Here is a 7,809-nt window from a genome sequence, read left to right as displayed (position 1 = left end):
CACTATAAATACACATACAACACACATCTGCCCCCTTCTATTTCCCAAATAGGCTGTGAATGCCTTCTGTGAGGGGTTATGGCTCATTCATTTTTATATCTACAATGACAATTAGTAGGCACTCAACATTTTTTTTTTGCATGAATGCTAAATGAAAATGATTTTACAACACCACTACTGATTACATTTCAAACATTCCCACCATTACCCATCTCCAAAACAAAAACACTAAATTGCTACCAAGTTTACTATGTTTTTCACAATATAGTGCTTCAGGACTTTTTAATGTAAATAAACATTTTTGATTAACTAATTTTCAAAATAATGATACAAATTTAGCACTCTTCTTGGAATGGAAAATTTGCTTGGAGATTACTTCATTCTTTTTCTCTTTTTCAAAAGTGCATCTCGTAGTGCCAGCTGCTTTTCTCGGAAGGAACGTTTGTTTCTTGACCGGACATTATGGCTATATCGCATCATCATAAAGTTCTTCTGTTTTTTCTTCTCTTTATTTGTGGAACTGGAAAATGGGTTCATTTTGGTTTTCTTCCTCACAAATTCTTTTTGGTCTGTCTTTCCAGCCGTTGCCGCGGCTAGTTTTGTCTCCTTGTCATACTTTGGCTTCTTATGAAGGCGTTCAATGTCCCGAAGAGAAAGTAACTCACCCCTGGGCTCCTCATCACCATCAGTTTCAATGTATTTCCTCTTTTGGGTTTTCCCTGGGGCAGTGTCGAGTTCTTTCCTCATTTGGGCCATGCGGATTTTCTGGAAGTCTTCCTAAGTTAAACCTCGGCTCGTGCTAATGGCTGCAGCTTTGGCTTTCCGCTCCTCCATGGGCATGCTGTTGAGCTTCTTGGATATTTCTTGCTGTTCTTCATCAGAAGAGTGGTGCACATCAACCCACTCACCATCGGAGCACTGGGTGTTATATGGTGCTAATATATAGTGTTGCAGAATTTCATGTACACCATGTTAAGAGACAGCAATGCAACTGCAGCCAAGATATCTCTGGATGTGATGATTGAACTCTACAGAAGAAACATCTGGAATGATGTTTCACTGAGACTGGTACTTTCCCAGCCATCTTCATCGTTTTCAGCATCCTCACTGAGACTGGTACTTTCCCACCCATCTTCATCGTTTTTAGCATCCTCTTCTTTTTCAACTTCTAAAACTTCTGCTCCTGGAATGTAATCTTTAGCATCTAATTCTCCATATTCTTGCACTCTTGCTTCTATGGAGGACTCCATAGGCTTACCCTGGACTTTCTTCTGCAACATCTTAGGATTCAGTGTTCAGAAGAGCTGAATCAAAGTTCTAGCAGACATCATCACATTCTTATCTCTGTGTGTTTTATACTGAGCCAGGTCTTGGAGAAGTTCTTCAGTCATGGCTAGAGGACATCGAGCTGTTATCTCTTTTATAGCATTGATTCCTACTGTCATGACCTCCCCAGAGTTCTTGTCGGTGACAAAATTGTTGGCCACAGTCATGAGCACTGACTGAATGATCTCTGGGGGTACTAAGTGATGAGATGCTTGGGCAGCAAACAGAAGGATCTTTGTTACTTCTCCTTGGTGGGGCTGCAGAAACCTTTGCACAAATGGATAGAAGTTAAAAAGAAAAAGCTCGTGAATTCCCACCAATCTGGAGATGAGGTTCATGAGCATCATTTTCACCTCAAACCTCTACGTAGAGTTCTCGAGCTGCTTTAGTAGTTTTTCTGCAAAATCTTGGGGATCATGAATCAAATGAATAGCTGAAAAGTTAAAGACCTCTGGTTTTTTCTTCTTTTTTTGTTTCTTGAGCACTTTCATAGCCTTTTCCAACCTTTTCTTGTGTTTGGAGCTTTTCTTCCCTGTGGCGTATTGCACTAGCAGGTCTCTTGCTGTTGGTCCTTCATCCTCAGATTCTGAGTCATTGTCCTGTTTCTCCTCTTCATCTTTCCCAAGGAAAAATGTCAAAGCAGCAACTAATATCTTGGTGACCTTAGAGCAGTTGTGATCACATTGACAGTTTTGGCATCATTCCAGATGTTTCTTCTGTAGAGTTCAATCATCACATCCAGAGATATCTTGGCTGCAGTTGCATTGCTGTCTCTTAACATGGTGTACATGAAATTCTGCAACACTATATTCACTTTATTGTTCTTGTGTTTTGCATTTATATTCTTGATATCAGTGACAATATGTGTGTATAAAGTCTTTCACAGAAGCTTATCATGGCAACGCAGAAGTTTAAAGAAGAGTTCTAGCAAACTTGATGGATTGATGAGATTCTTATTTCTCAGCAAGATCAAAGCTTTGCAAAATGTCATTCGAAGATCTGGATCCAAGACAGTGTGATTGTAGGAAAGAAGATCTTTCAGCTCTTGAGGAAAATTACTTAAATGTTCTGGATAGCAGTGACCGATCTGTGCCATAAACATCACCAGTTCTGCCAGTTCTTTGCTAGGTTTGTTTGGTTGTAATTTGAAAATCTCCACATTGGATTTGTAGTGATTATACTGCTGTAGAAACTCCTCGACGTAGGCTGGCGGATCCTGCTTGATCAGATTCTGTAACTGCAGCAGGTTGCTGGGCAGCTTGTTATTGTTTCTGTTAGACATGTTGGCTGCTGACTGGCTCCGCAGGGAAGAGTTTTAAGAAACCCAAATACATCATTTGTTTTTGATATAGTGATCCACGATTCATTGTTTTCATATAACACCCAGTGCTCCATGCAGTACGTGCCCTCCTTAATACCCATCACCGGGCTAACCCATCCCCCCACCCCCTCCCCTCTAAAACCCTCAGTTTGTTTCTCAGAGTCCATAGTCTGTCACAGTTCATCTCTCCCTCTGACTCCCCACCCCTTCATTTTTCCCTTCCTTCTCCTAATGTCCTCCATGCTATTCCTTATGTTCCACAAATAAGTGAAACCATATGATAATTGACTTTCTCTGCTTGACTTATTTCACTTAGCATAATCTCCTCCAGTCCCATCCATGTTGATATAAAAGTTGGGTATTCATCCTTTCTGATGGTTGAGTAATATTCCATCGTATATATGGACCACATCTTCTTTATCCATTCATCTGTTGAAGGGCATGTCGGCTCTTTCCACAGTTTGGCTATTGTGGACATTGCTGCTATGAACATTGGGGTGTATATGGCCCTTCTTTTCACTACATCTGTGTCTTTGGGGTAAATACCCAGGAGTGCAATTGCTGGGTCATAGGGTAGCTCTATTTTTAATTTTCTGAGGCCCTTCCACACTGTTTTCCAAAGTGGCTGTACCAACTTGCATTCTCACCAACAGCGTAAGAGGGTTCCCCCTTCTCCACAACCTCTCCAGCATTTGTTGTTTCTTGCCTTGTCAATTTTTGCCATTCTGATTGGTGTAAGGTGGTATCTCAGTGTGGTTTTGATTTGAATTTCCCTGATGGCTAAAGATGATGACTTTTTTCATGTGTCTGTTAGCCATTTGTATGTCTTCTTTGGAGAAGTGTCTGTTCATGTCTTCTGCCCATTTTTTGACTGGATTATTTGTTTTTTTGGGTGTTGAGTTTGAGAAGTTCTTTATGGATCTTGGATACCAGCCCTTTATCTGTAATGTCATTTGCAAATATCTTCTCCCATTCTGTTGATTGCCTCTTTGTTTTGTTGACTGTTTCCTTTGCTGTGCAGAAGCTTTTTATCTTAATGAAGTCCCAAAGTTCATTTTTGCTTTTGTTTTACTGGCCTTTGGAGACATGTCTTGAAAGAAGTTGCACCTTAGCCCCTTTCTACTCCATTATCATAATGATCTTATTATTGTGTAAGTCTGAGCACATCACTCCTCTGACTCCTCTGTTCCAAACCCTCCAGTGGTTTCCCATCTTAATAAGAGCCAAATGTTTTAAAATGGTGTACAAGGCTCTGCAGGATCTGTATGCCAACTTTTCTCTCTGATCTTATCTCCCACTGCTCTCCCCCTCACTCACACTGTTGCTGCCATATTTACCTGTAGACACTGTTCCAGTTTCTTTGCATATCTTGGCATGCTCTTGCCCTAGAGAGCTGCTTGTTCTACAGGTCTTTACTCAAGTATCACCTCAACGAAGTCTTCCCAGGTCAATCAAAAATTCCAAATCCTGTCCTGCCTCACCTGCCCCCCACAACATTCCCTACCCCCATCCTTGCTTCTATTTTCTTCTTCACTCTTATCACTGACTAACATCCAGAAGAGCGTCTCTTGAAAAGGCTAAGAGCTTGGACTCTAGAGTGAGACCTCCTAAATTTGAATTTTTGACCCATCATTCTTGTTGTGTAACCTTGGGCAAACCTTTCACCTAAAAGAGATGGAAGCTGATGGATAAATTCTTTCCTTTTTCTCCTCCAGGAGAGACACTCCTAAGATCACTGTTTAAATGGCTTCTTGGAGGAGAGCTTGATAGCACATTCTTATATTGGCTTTCCTTCCTTTCCTGCTTGTCCCTGGGACTGCACATCCTAATAAGGTAATAGCACATAAGCCATTTGCCTCAGGTTCTGCCTTCTGAGGAGACCAAGCAGAGACACCATTATCCACATGAACTATAAATGGAAGAAGTTTCCTAAAGGGGATACCCAGAGGAGGAAGAAGTCAGGAGGAAGAATACCAATACCCAGAAGAGGAAGAAGGCAGGATAGGCAGGCAGAAAGCTCAGACAATCACTACAGGGGTGGTCCTACTGTCCTAGCAGTGTCTAACTGACATGACAAAGATAAAGATACAGGTGGGTTGGGGAGGCATGCTGGCTTGTTAGACTAATACAGAACAAGATGCATGGCCATTAGTTTATGGAAAAGGAGACCATTTTTTAAAAGTTAGTATAATACCAAAAATTTACTAATTTATATTCTCTTAAAAAATTTTTAGAATCTTGCAATTATATTGAACAATTAATCACATAGTACAAAAAAGGGGTTTTAAATAAGTTATAAACAAAGTCTGGAGTTGTGGAAATTAATTATTCTGAAATGGCATCCAATTAAAATGCCCTAATTTGTTTGTGAAATGAGTGGGTAAATAACATTAATTGCATTTAATTAGGAGAAAACAGTATACATAAAAGTTTAAAAATCTCATGAGTAGAGTCTTTTCCAGTCTAGTGTTTTTTTTCCAAGTTAAATTCTAATTTTTTTTATGTTATTATGTTATGTTAGTCACCATACATTACATCATTAGTTTTTGATGTAGTGTTCCATGATTCATTGTTTGCGTATAACACCCTGTGCCCCATGCAGAATGTGCCCTCTTTAATACCCATCACCAGGCTAACCCATCCCCCCACCACCCTCCCCTCTAGAACCCTCAGTTTGTTTCTCAGGGTCCATAGTCTCTCATGGTTCGTCTCCCCCTCCAGTTGCCCCCCCCTTCATTTCCTTTATATTTTAACACAATGTTTTGTTTAGTAAACATGTTCATAATAATGGCATACAATGAGGTTAACTTATCACACTTCTAAATAAGTAAAATTTGAATTAATAAAGTCTTTCCATATTCCTGACCTTCACTGAGGACCTTTTACCTGTATGGAATTTAAGTCGCAAAGGGCAGACTATGAAGTGTTTATACAGACATGTATCTATATTATGAATGGAGCAACATGGGGCCGCTCTCCCTTACTAGAGTTACTGGAAAGAAATATGTTATGACAAACTCATGTATAGTTTCATTTGAGATGTTCCAATTATCTAAGATTTCACTTAATGTGAGGGATGGTGAAAGAATGGATTTGCATAATTTCTTTAAGAAGTAAGTTGAGGACATACCTGTAACTCTTTTACAACAAAGATATTAAGCATTTCAGAGCAAATCAACATTTGCAGGAGTTTTAGACATAAAAGATCATGAAACTAGAGCTGGGAGAGATGGGAGAGATGAGGGCGAATAGCCTTCTCATTAAAAAATTACTGTCTCATTGACTGGAAGTCCTAGCCATAGCAATCAGGCAACAAAAAGAAATAAAAGTCATCCAAATTGATAAGGAAGAAGCAAAACTTACACTATTTATGGACGACATGATACTCTACATTGAAAACCCAAAAGACTTCACCAAAAAAACTGCTAGAAATGGGGTGCCTGGATGGCTCAGTTGGTTAAGCATCCGCCTTCAGCTCAGGTCATAATCCCAGGGTCCTGGGATTGAGCCCCACGTCAGGCTCCCCAAGTCTGTTTCTCCCCTGCTTGTGCTCTCTTGCTACTCTCTCTCTCAAATAAATAAATAAATAAAATCTTTTTAAAAATCTGCTAGAACTGATAAACAAATTCAGTAAAGTCACAGGATACAAAATTAATTAACAGAAATCTGTTGCATTTCTATACACTAATAATGAAGCTGCAGAAAAAGAAATTAAGAAAACAATCCCAATTACAACTGCACCAAAATAATAAGATACCTAGGAATAAACCTAACCAAAGAGGTGAAAGACCTGTACTCTGAAAACTATAAAACACTGATGAAAGAAATTGAAGATGATGCAAAGAAATGGAAACACATTCCATGCTCATGGATTGTTAAAATGTCTATACTACATGAAGCAATCTACACATTTAATGCTATCCCTATCAAAATACTAACAGCATTTTTCACAGAACTAGAACAAACATTCCTAAAATTTGTACAGAACCACAAAAGACCCCAAATAGCCAAAGCAATCTTGAAAAAGAAAAGCAAAGCTTGAGGCATCACAATCCTGGATTTCAAGTTATATTACAAAGCTGTAGTGATCAAAACAGTATGGTACTGGTACAAAAATAGACACACAGATCAATGAAATAGAATAGAAAACCCAGAAATAAACCCACAACTTCAACAAAGCAGGAAAAAAATATCCAATGGGAAAAAGTCTCTCTAACAACTGGTGTTGGAAAAACTGGACAGCAACCTGCAAGACAATGAAACTGGACCCCTTTCTTACACCAAACACAAAAATAAATTCAAAATGGGTTAAAGACCTAAATGTGAGACCTGAAACCATAGAAATCCTAGAAGAGAACAGGCAGTAACTTCTCTGACATCCGCTGTAGCAACTTTTTTCTAGATATATCTCCTAAGGCAAGAGAAACAAAGCAAAAATAAATTATTGGGACTACATCAAAATAAAAAGCTTTTGCACAGCAAAGGAAACAATCAACAAAACTGAAAGGCAACCTGTGGAATAGGAGAAGATATTTGCAAATGACATATCCAATAAAGGGTTAGTATCCAAAATATAAAAAGAATTTCTAAAACACCCAGAAAACACCTAGAAAAACAAATAATCCAGTTAAAAAGTGAACAGAAGACATAAACAGACTTTTCTCCAAAGAAGACATACAGATGGCCAACAGAAACATGAAAAGATGTTTATCATCACTTATCATCAGGGAAATGCAAATCCAAACTACAAGGAGATACCCCCTCACACCTGTCAGAATGGCTAAAATCAACAACACAGGAAACAACGGTGTTGGCAAGGATGCGGAAAAAAGAGAACCCCCTTGCACTGTTGGTGGGAAGGCAAACTGGTGCAGCTACTCTAGAAAACAGTATGGAGGTTCCTCAAAAAGTTAAAAATAGAACAACCCTATGATCCAGCAATCAGTCTACTGGGTATTTACCCCAAAAATACAAAACAAACAAACAATAAAAAAAAAACCCACTAGTTCAAAGGGATACATGCACCCCTATGTTACAGCAACATTATTTACAATAGTCAAATTATGGAAGTAAGCCCAAGTGTCCACTGAGTGATGAATGGATAAAGAAGATGTAGAATATATATATTAAATACACACACACAAACACACACAGACACACAC

General features: G+C 38.9%; 1 pseudogene; it reads right to left on the bottom strand.

Moving 5' to 3' along the window:
• Window positions 1-244: 244 nt before the first annotated feature.
• On the bottom strand, window positions 245-2,625 carry LOC118543984 (protein SDA1 homolog; annotated as a pseudogene).
• Between the last annotated feature and the right edge of the window lie 5,184 nt (window positions 2,626-7,809).

The sequence above is a fragment of the Halichoerus grypus genome, chromosome 11 (genome assembly GCF_964656455.1).
Source record: "Halichoerus grypus chromosome 11, mHalGry1.hap1.1, whole genome shotgun sequence".
Classification (NCBI taxonomy): Eukaryota; Metazoa; Chordata; class Mammalia; order Carnivora; family Phocidae; genus Halichoerus; species Halichoerus grypus.
Note: the sequence above shows the minus strand (reverse complement) of the source record. Positions and strands in the feature narration are given on the sequence as shown.